Raw genomic sequence first — 11,651 nt, 5'->3', positions numbered from 1 at the left:
ATTTTATTGCCAAATGTTGTTCAAATCAAAGAGATTATTTTAGCAAATGTTTCATTAAAGTTTGACTTAACAGACAATCCACTATTTTTCTTGTGAGCATATTTTAATCAAAATGGAGAAGGCAACAGATGCTGTTTGGCAGTTTTCAAACCTATATTAAAATTTCTCCCACCATCAAATACGTTTCAAGTTCCTTTAAAGGTGATATTAAGAATGCTTATGCCCAAATTATATAGCTCAGTTCACTCCAGAGCTTTCTTGCTATTTTATGTCAATTCTCTTTCACACATCATTCAAACAGGATTAAATTATACATGCTTTAAATGTACAATGCGTTGAAGTAGTGAAAGGACCCTTGCTTCCTGGAAAGATTAATTAAGTGCATCAGCTCCTTCCTGGGTAGAAAGAACCTGTAAATTTCATTCTTCGATGCAGAATTGAGCTGCCCACCCCCACCCCCCCAAATGAGCCAGGGTAAAGTGTTAATCACAGGTAAAGCTATCCTAAAATTAGAATGACTTGTTCACATTATGCAATTGAAGAAATTTAAAGATACCTGACTGGCAAAAAATATCTCCTTCATTGGTCTGTGGAAGTTTATATTATCACTCTTCAAGTCATTTCTTGTGAATTTTCTATTATCTCTTCTACACATCTAACTTAATAACTAGTCAACTCATTACTGAAATTAATGTATATGAATCAATGACATGTTAGTGTACATGAAAGAGAGCAAACTTCTAAGAGAATGAATAACATCAAGAAGTTTGTGTTTGTTCAATAACTTTTATGGCCATATTTTCATAATATTTTGAAAAATTGCTAAATTTAAATGACTAAATTTTGTGTAAATATAATAATAGAAGAAATAATATTTTAGTGAGATCAAAGAGAAGCGGAAACCAGGTTTGAATTTTTTAAAATGTGGGGCTGGAAATATAGTACACAGGTACTTGATCATCTTGCAAGTGTTGGTCCAGATCAATCCTGGTACCCCATATCACCAGGAGTGATCCCTGAGTGCAGAGGCAGGAGTAAATCCTATGAAAAGCAATGTGCTGCCCAAAATCTTGAAAAGGAAAAGGAAAACATATAAGGAAAATTTGACTTAGGAAACTAATAGTTCTTCCTTACCCACTACTGCTAGTATTTATTTTAAAGACAAAAAATACAACATCAATATTTTTTTAGAAAGTAGTTTGTGAACTATTGAATTAAACGTTTCAATTATTGAAGACAGAGTATGAGTGAAAAGTCACAGTTGGTCCAAGAACCGTGGTGAGGATTAGCAAAAATTGGTGCAAAAATATTTAGATTATGAATAACATATCCTAGTCTACCAGGCATATTACCAACTCTCTTTCTAATAGCTTTGTGTCATTGGAGCAGATTATTTAATTTGGAGGACATCCAGCACTTGTAAAATGAGAATCAATGCTCACCTGTCTTACCTTCCAGTAACATTATAACACTCAAGAGACGCAATACCACTTTGGAAGTTAGCAATTAATAGCATGCCTTTGAGTCTATGTCATATAACAATGACTTATCATTTGATGCTAACATCTCTGAAATGGGGATATTTCTTGGAGGAGTGTGTGTGGGTATCATCAGCAAGTGCGTCCATGTTGAAACATGCCCAAAGAAGGTCAGACTAGTGTGATCAAATAGTCTCAGAGATAGTAGTGAAATTCCTTTTTAAGGAATGCCGAGTATTGCCAGTGACACAGATGGCACAAAACTTATATTGTATTTTTTAAAATAACATGAAATAGGCATCAGTGACTAAGTCAAAGAAGTAATTCTTTAGAGACTTATTCAATGATAAATGTTTTTTTCTCTTCTTGGATCACACCCTGCGATGCACAGGAATTACTCCTGGCAGTGCTTGGAGGACCATATGGGATACTAGGGATTGACCCTGGATCGGCTGCATGCAAGGCAAATGCCCTACCCGCTATACTATCACTCCAACCCCAATGAGAAAAGTTTTAAAGAATATTCATAAAGATAAGAAATAATTTCACTTGTATTGCTCTTGCATTTTTCTTGCAAATGATTTTTTCTTTTATTTTGTTTGGGGGTCACACCCAATGAGGCTCAATGGCTACTTCTGACTCTCTGCTTGGGGGTTGCTACTAGCAGAGGACCTTCTGGTGCCAAAGATTGAACTTGTCATACCAGAGTTTAAACACAGGCCTCCAATGTTCAAAACATACACTCGCCCTTTAAACTTTTATCCCAGCTTATAAAAACTCAATAAATATTTTTTGAGTTCCCATAAATATAAAATAAAATTGTATGTGATAAGAAATTATCATATCATCATTTTTCTGAAATTTTTCATAACATCACAAGGAAAAATTATTGACTTTTTGGAAAGAAAGTGCGTATAAATTTATAATATTTTTATGATACTTCACCAAAGTGAAGAGAAAGGGACATGCATAGTACCAAAGGTAATTTTGGCAAATTTTTGAGTTTACACGCTAGCCTCGATGATACCACCATCACTACAAGAATACTTGGTGAGTTCTAATGCATATGTAGCCCATATGAGCGTAGAAAAACAAATAATCATATAGGTACATTCATGATTGTAAATTGTAAGATACGATTCTAGCCATATATAAACTCACACATTGAAAATTAATTGTTTCCTAAAATAACAAAAACACCCAAAATATAATTGATAGGAGAATGTTATAGTAAATAAATTTTATAAAAACTAATTAGTAATTATAAGAAAAAATATAGGTACATTCATCATTCAACTTTTATAATATAGTTTGATAATTATCTCTTCCAAGGATAAAATATTTTCCTTGAATACTTAAAATATGATCAAAGCTTCCTTTCCCTAAAGGAAACTGTGTTAATGTGTATCTATTAAATGTTAACTGTGTATCTATTAAAGAAAATATAAAATATCAGCTGTTTCCCATGCCTATCATAAAGTAACCATATTCATGTGACAGTAACTTTATTTGATATCAAGACAACTTGCTACAGTATCTCATAGGCCACTTAGTGGTCAATCAATAAATAATTGATGAAAAAATTATTATATTTAATGTGCTTACATATTAGAATCACAAGAATTGATTCGTAGGTAGACCATTTGTAAAAAAAAGATTAATGATGTTGTTATAATATTACAAGTCTTAATTTATATGGCATAAAGGATATTGACTAGAAGAAATATTAATTCGTTGATCTACAGCAGCAATCTTACCCTTCCAGTTTTGCCAGTCCTATTCACAGCTTGGTAATATTAAGTCTTTGTACTAACTAAGCTTTCTGTCAACTCTACTATACTTATGTCTGATGAGAAAAGGTAGATACTTGCTCATAAAAGAAGTTGGCCATTGGTGGGCTAGTAACAAGTCAAATTTTGTCTTTGGAGAATTGGACTAATAGCATGAACCAATTGAGAATTAAATCACTTCACTGGTAGAGTACCTTCAATGGATGAAGGGATATAGTCTTATAATTCCTGATAGGACAGCATTTTTTATATTTTTATATATTTTATTCCTTTAAAAAATCCCATCTCTTCTAGATATAATTGGTATATATCTCCCTTGTTTAAACAAATAATTCTCTGACCAATTGAGTTACATTGTTTTGTATCCCATCAAAATTAACATACAAATATACTTGCTAACAATAGATGACTAACTTTTCAAGATCTAGAATACAATATAAATGATTAACACAAAATTTATCAAAATGTAATGATTCTTGGATGAGTTACTCTTAACTTTATGTCCCAAAATACTTCATGTGCTTCAGAAGCTCTTGATTTTTCTTTCTACCAGAAATCACCCATTGGCTATTATAAAATACTGTAGTATTTAATCTATACCTTCACTCAATCTAAGGAGCAAATGGTAGATGGGGATTCCATGGGGCTATCCCATTGTGAAACTAAATATTTCTCTTATGAATCACCCAAATCTGGTTGCTAGGTGCTAGAAAACAAGTTATGATTTATGACAGAATAATGCTCACTGCTCTTCACATGCCAGCAATAGCAATTTTGGTTTCCACAACTGAGAACCATAAAGAACTGGTTATGTGGCTCAGTGGTAGGGTGATTGCCATGCATGTGTACGGTCTCTGGGTTCAATTCCTGGCAGGGAAAAAGAATAAGAACAGAAAATAAGTAATAGTAAAAGTATTACTAACAGAAAAGTAACCACAATAATTTACATAGTAGTATTGGGAGAATAAATGAGATGCCGCAAAATATACATGTAACACTGATTCAGTCGAAGACACTGGGTAGTGTGTGGTGAGAATTCCATTTTAATACTATAATAAAACTTCTTTCTTGCCTGAAATGGAATACTTTTTGCTGGCTGACACTATTGACTTTCAGCAGAATAGTATTTGTACATGGTGGTTATTTCTTGCAATTTCCAAAAAAACAAATCTTATTAGATGAATTTAGATGAACCAGAAGATGAAACTTCTGAAAGGAAAAAGAGAAGAAAGGAAACAGTGATTTGCTAAGGTCGTCATTCTCTGCTTACTTCTGCTAACCACATTGATGGAGAGTTCAGTGATTTAGGCCTTGCAGTGTTGAAAAAGTCATCTGCTTCTTGAAGAAGCTTTAAGCTGTGACCATGAAACTACGGTCTTAGCATGAGGTAAAACTCTTGCCTTGTCATAATGCAGCAATGATATCGCTGGCAAGAGGTGATGAATTGTATTGCTTCCCCATCTAAGCCTATTATTTCAGATGCTCTCAAGGTAGCCACCATTAATTTAAGGGCCAGAGGGATGGGCAGAGTACAGTGGCCATTAAATAAAAGATGAGAAACTGCAGGCTCAAAAACTATGCTTGGGCAAGACTTTTGGCTCTGGTAGTTTGCACATGGAATAGAATGAAAACAAATCATGTCTGCTAAGTGTGTAAAGGAATATATTCCCAAAGAAACCTTAAGCTTACTCTGCAACAGTCTGTGATCATTAAAACTTTAAAACTTTAAAAACCTTTACCCCAATATTTCAAAATCCATGAGGTCTCTGAAAAGGACATCTCCCCTGCACCAAAGCTGAGGAATATTTGCTAACAAAAATTGACAGAGTTGAACCCTCCCCTACCCCAAGGGCAGTTTTAGGAGCAGCAGAGAGTAAAACATGAAGAGTAACATTCCAGAAAAAAGAACCAGAAGTTGTCAGGTTGGCCAAGCAGGGAATTCACTGCAGTGCTGGGGCAGGGAGTCCTGGCTATTCCTGCTCAGTGGGTTTTTGATAATTATCAAGCAATGATGACTAATGTGTGTCTCTAATTCTCTCTTTTCCAAATGGACAGGTTTATTGCAATGATTCCTTCTCCACCAGTGAAAACTTAAATGTGCGGTGGCTTGAAAGCATTCCTTTGAGTTTATTCATCGCCAGCCTGAGAGGAGCTGTATGAGAGCTCCTTGGAGAAGATTACACATCACCCTGAAGTTGTAGGCAGTCTGTTTGATGAGGTATTAGAAAGACATTTAATATCTTGATATCTTAGATAGACAGTAAGTCTCATCTATGAATTTCAACAAGGATGAGCATGTTGGTTTAGAAAGTCAAAGAGACAGATCATGATAGGAAATGTTCACTCCTCTATATTGGTTTTCAAACTTTATCCACAAACTGATACACTACACTTCAAGATCATTTTTTTCCTCCAAAAGTGGAAGAATATAATTGATAAGGACTAATTTACAATTAATGAAATGAAGCAGAAATAGCTTATTAATTCAAAGACTAAGACTTTGATTTACTATGGATTTCTCTTCGAAAGCTCACTCTAGATGGAACTTAGTAACAGCATTATCAAGATACTTAAGAAACTTATGGAAAGGTTCTTGTGGATGATACTGAAGGCCTCCTGCCAAATATCCTATGAGGGACCCTTAAATGTGGGCGTCCAGCTCTAGGCAAGCCTTCAGATGACTGCATCCCTTGTAATAATCTCATTGCAGCCAAATAGATCTTCTTAGGGATACATCCAGTTAAATTGTATCTGAGTTATTCACTAACCCTGCTAAGAAGCTGAGGTCATAAAAATAAATAATAATAACAGATTTTAAAAATGAAAGAAAATGGAGGTAAATGTGTTTCTTAGTATAAAGTCATGATAACAGTTTTATGACAAATTGTTATGCAGCGTGAGATAACTGATTTACTGCTCAGTACTAAGTCAGAACTTCATTAAAAGAAATATTACTTTTGATTATTATTTGTATATAAAATTCCTTACGCCCCATAGTCCTTCTGAATAATTGAGGTGTAAGCCAGATTTGTTGAATGATCCTCTCATTCAATGAAATTCAATGAAAAACTATCCATACTCTTCCTACCTGGAATACAGATTGGATGAGTGGAGCTTCAGTAGTCATTTAAACCACAAGGGAAAAGAGAGCAAAGACCTAACAATGACATTGAAGCAATCTCTGGACCTGATAATTTTAGCGTCACCAACCCACTCCCAGAAATGAATTTTTAGACATTTTTTAAGTATTGGAGTAAATTAAATCAATCTTAGTTCTTGCCCCTATTACTAGCAACAAAATATAATTATTAGTTGATGAAAAGTGAAATAAAATTTTCTGATATCTGGTTTTAGAAAATAGAAGACATAGAAATACCCCAAAAGGGTAATAATTTAGATAGATAGAGAATATCACTAATATAAAATAATGTGTTGGGCATTTAGAAAAAGTCACCATTATGAGACATGAATGGTACAGGATGTTTATACAAGATTCTATGCTTAGGTTTATTCGATATGACAAACACAGTAGCAAGAAGTCTCACAATGGAGACGTTACTGGCCTGCTCGAGAAAATCAATGAACAACGGGAGGACAGATACTTAGGTTATCCCTGGAATTTTACATTGTCATTGCTAAAGATTATATACACTCAAACAAACAACACACACACACACACATGCTTTGTATATAGTGTACCCTAAATAACTAGCACTAGAATTATCCCCAATAAAATCACTCTTCACTCTTAACCTTATTCACTTAAGAATCATAAGCAATCAAATTGCCAATGTGATGCCAATGTTATATGTATAATACTTGTATATATATACATATATCTGTGTATATATCTGTGTATATATGTAGATGGAGAGAGATAGTTTTGCTAATTCTCCATAAAACTTATAAAGCAAAATAATTTTAATTAAATTTTACATTAATGTACTTATTAATATGAGGAATATTTTAACAAATTTTATAAGCATCAAATTCACTCTATATCAAATTGGGTCCACATTAAACCTAACACTAAGAAAGTTTTATTTATTTGGAGCTAAAGTTTTAACTGTCAGCAAAAAATTTCAAAATGCTACATATAACATCCACAGGACATTTTTCCAATCTTTCTTTGAATTGTACATATTTTCCACATAATCCAACTTACAACAAAGAATTGCATCTATTTTTAAATTATATTTAATGGGAATATAAGTTTATGTTTATTTATACATATATATTTGTGGGGCAGCATATTCAACATTGCTCAGGGCTTATTACTCCTGTCTTTGTGCTCAGGAAACACTCCTGGTATTGTGTAAATGCTGAATCAGTTCTTTGTTTGAAAAACAAAACAAAACAAAAAAACAAAATAACAAACTTCTCAAGATGTTGCTTTTCATTAATAGAAAGAAAAATATCTTTCATTGGAATTTTTAAGAATCTGGAAACTACTCATAAATATTTACACAATAAGCATTATGCACTGTAGTACTCTGTTTTTTATTGGTCATGATCTAATCTTGCATAGGTCATTATCTGATCTTGGATCCTTCTGAAGGCTCAACAATTTTGACCAAACTTCCCAACTTATAAATATTTGTTTAATCTATTGACCACCTTTGTCAATAATAGTTCCAGATTAACTTTAAAAACAGATACTTAGATAATATTAAGAGATTCATCCAGACAAAAAAAATACATCATGATCCCTGGAATAGGAATAATCAACTCCAGAGCACCTTGCAATTCAAAAACCACACACCCTTCTGATAGGTTCCATGTATCTGTTGCAGCCTGTTTCTTCAGGAAGGAAACAAACCATAGCTTCATTATAGTCTTCTAGTCCTCTTTTGTCATAGACCATTAAATCTCATCCTTTGTTGATGGAGAAAGAAAATTCTGAGTTCTGTTGCTAATAACTGTCACCTTAACCAGGAAGAGGAGGCCCTCCATGAAAGCTAATATTGCCATAATCTCTTACATAGAGGCATGGGATACTATTTCCATTTAAATACCGTCCTGTCAAAACCAAGTTTTCCCTACTAAGAAAATTCCATAGGCTGTCCATGGCAGTCATCAAATGTCATTATTAAAGTACCATTTTCATAGGTTAAACATTGGCTTATGGGGCAAAAGCCTTGACACTGTGCATAGTATTAAGAACCTTTATATTCTTGCATTCCTTTCTAATTACTTTATCCTTGCTCTGAATTAGAATGTGTAGCTTAACTATTTCATCAGCATCTTTTGGTCTCTCTTTTTTTTTTAATTTTATTGAATCACCGTGAGATAGTTACAAGCTTCCATGTTTGGGTTACAATCACACAACGATCAAACACCCATCCCTCCACCAGTGCACATTCCCGACCACCAATATCTCCGGTATAACCTCTCTTTCCCAACCTACCCCTACCTACATGGCAGACATTATTCCCCATAATCTCTCTCTACTTTGGGCATTATGTTTTGCAAAACAGACACCAAGAGGTCATGATGTTTGGTCCTTTATCTACTTTCTGCACATATCTCCCATTCTGACCGATTCCTCCAGCCATCTTTCTTTTTTTTTTTTTTTTAGTGATCCTTTCTCTGTTCAATCTGCTTTCTCCCCTTTACTCATGAGACAGGCTTCCAGCTATGGAGCAATCTATGGAGCAGTCCCGTGTATCCTCTATCCTTAAGTGTCAGCCTCATGTTATGTTGTTTTATACTCCACAAATGAGTGCAGTCCTTCTATGACTGTCCCTCTCTTTCTGACTCATTTCACTTAGCATGATACTCTCCATGTATATCCATTTATAAGCAACGTTCATGACTTCATCTCTCCTGACAGCTGCATAGTGTTCATGTGTTCTAGGTCGGCTCCAGATTTTGGCTATTGTGAACAGTGTTGCAATGACCATATAGGTACAGATATTATTTCTACTGTGCATTTTTGCATCCTCGGGATATATTCCAAGAAGTGGTATTGCAGGGTCATATGGAACCTCAATTTCTAGTTTTTGAAGGACTGTCCATATTGTTTTCCAGAAAGGCTGTACTAGTGGACATTCCCACCAACAGTGAAAAAGTGTCCCTTTTTCCCCACGTCCATGAAAAATATGGAACACTTCACAAATTTGCGTGTCATCCTTGCGCAGGAGCCATGCTAATCTTCTCTGTATGGTTCCAATTTTAATATATGTGCTGCTGAAACAAGCACATCTTTAGATCTCTTAAAAGCTTGTTCCTCTTCCATATTTTGTGCAGGATACTTTAAAAAAATTGCCTTTGGCTTTTGTATTGGGGTTGGTTACCACTAGCTATACAGTTTTCATTTTCTTTATTTTTTTCTGGGCCAGGGGAATTGTTTTTGGCCACAATGAACTGTTCTCAGAGCTTACTCTTGGTACTGTGTCCAGAGAATCACTCCTGGCAGTGCTTGGGGGAACACTTGTGATGCCAGGATTGAACAGAGGTCAGTGTTAGCCCCTGCACTAACTTTCCAGTCCCTATTTTACATTTTCTTGCATAAAAAGGATATATTCATCTATAGGCAAATAAGATATAGGCAAAATACTGAGGTTGGTGCATCAGAGAAACAGAATAATGGCATCTGTGGCTCTTTAGTTTGCAGCTAAAATAACTTTGAATCACAAAGCATTTACAAACTATTTTCTGATCTATCTCAAACTTTCATTTTTAAAAGCAAAAACAAATCATTGGGAGGAAGGCCCAAAGGGTAGAAATTCAAGTCTTGTATACATAAGACCTCAAATTCAATCTCCAGCACTGTATGGTCCTCCAGCACCACTGGACCCTAACACTGAGCCAGAAGTTTCCATCACAAGGTCCAGTATGCTAGGAATGTCGACCCCCACATCCCCCAAATTTCCAAACATGCCTGGTAAGGCCTCTTACATTAGTGAGAAGATAGGGCCTTAGGCCCCAAGAGAAAGTACAGAGGTTAAGCACTTGCCTAATACACACTTGACCCTAAGAAATCCCAGCACCACATTGTGATCCTGAAAAGTAAAGAGACTGTAAAGAGAGATCCCTGTTCACTAAGTCGATGATGGTTGGAGGGATCACTGAGAATGGGAGCTGTGTGCTGAAAGTAGATAAAGTACCAAACATGATGGCCTCTCATTATCTGTATTGCAAACCATAATGCCCATAAGGAGAGAGAGAGAGAGAGAGAGAGAGAGAGAGAGAGAGAGAGAGAGAGAGAGAGAGAGAGAGAAACTGCTGTCTGCCATAGAGGCCGGGGGTGGGGGGTGGGATGGAGATGGGGGTGGGTGTTATGGATACTGGGGACATTGGTGGTGGAAACTATATACTGATGGAGGGATGGGTGTTTGATCATTGTATGACTGAAACTCAAATATGAAAGCTTTGTAAGCATAGCTCATGGTGAATCAATAAAAGAGAGTGAGTGAGTGAGTGAGTGAGTGAGTGAGTGAGTGAGTGAGAGATCACTGAGCACAGTGCCAGAAATAAGCCCTGAGCACCACTAGGTGTGGTTCAACCGCCTCTCACCCTCATCCAAATAAAAGACATCTGACTGTTAAAAGAGAGATAATGATAACTGTCTTAATTTTTTAAATAAAATATGTAGAAAACTTTAATATATAATATAATTAAATATGTAAGACTTTATTTGGATATAATTCATGTACCATATAATTCACTTATTTAATAAGTACAGCTTAATGAATTAATTTTTGTATGATCACAGAGTATACAAACACGATAACACTTTTAGAATGTTTCTAATGACTCCAGAAAGAATTTTTGTACACATTAGTAGTCAATCCCTAATTCTTCATTCCTCTTCCATTTTTATTTTGGCAACATGATTTACAGTACTGTTAATAATAGAGTTTTAGGCATACAATATTCCTATACAAATGCAAGTATCTGCTACTAATCTCTCAAGGTAACTCTCTCCTACACCACCCATTTGGCAGACTTTTATTTTAAATCATTGTAGTTTGGTTAACATTAACACAATCACAATAGTTTTAACACAGTTATGATGTACACAAATACCTCACATTAAAAGGTAAGAAAAGGTAAAGGCCCTCCCGTTGATCATCGATTTGCTCGAGCGGGCCCAGTAACGTCTCTATTGGAGACTTTGTTGTTACTGTGTCTGGCATATCGAATATTCTTGGTCCCCATTAAAGTGTCCAGGTACCTCCACACTCCATCATCGTTTTTTTTTTGCAAATCTTTCCTTAGACCTAGGAAACTCCTACTTCACTTTGTCTCTAAATAGATTTGCATATTGTGGGTTTTTTTTAATAAATAGTATCATATATAGCTTTCTGTATCTTTTTTTACCTTCAGCATGTTTTCAAATACTTCTTCTGTTCATCTTTAGATTTATGCATCTACAGAT

At 35.0% G+C, this 11,651-nt stretch overlaps 1 non-coding gene across 1 annotated transcript; it reads right to left on the bottom strand.

Annotated features, from left to right (window-relative positions):
• Nucleotides 1–9,363: 9,363 nt before the first annotated feature.
• Nucleotides 9,364–9,470, bottom strand: LOC130043207 (U6 spliceosomal RNA). The gene has a single exon (XR_008795333.1). It is a non-coding gene; the product is annotated as a U6 spliceosomal RNA (small nuclear RNA).
• Nucleotides 9,471–11,651: the final 2,181 nt, after the last annotated feature.

This window comes from Sorex fumeus, unplaced genomic scaffold, assembly GCF_029834395.1.
Source record: "Sorex fumeus unplaced genomic scaffold, SorFum_2.1 ptg000115l, whole genome shotgun sequence".
Classification (NCBI taxonomy): domain Eukaryota; kingdom Metazoa; phylum Chordata; class Mammalia; order Eulipotyphla; family Soricidae; genus Sorex; species Sorex fumeus.
This window is presented reverse-complemented; position numbering and strand designations above follow the sequence as displayed.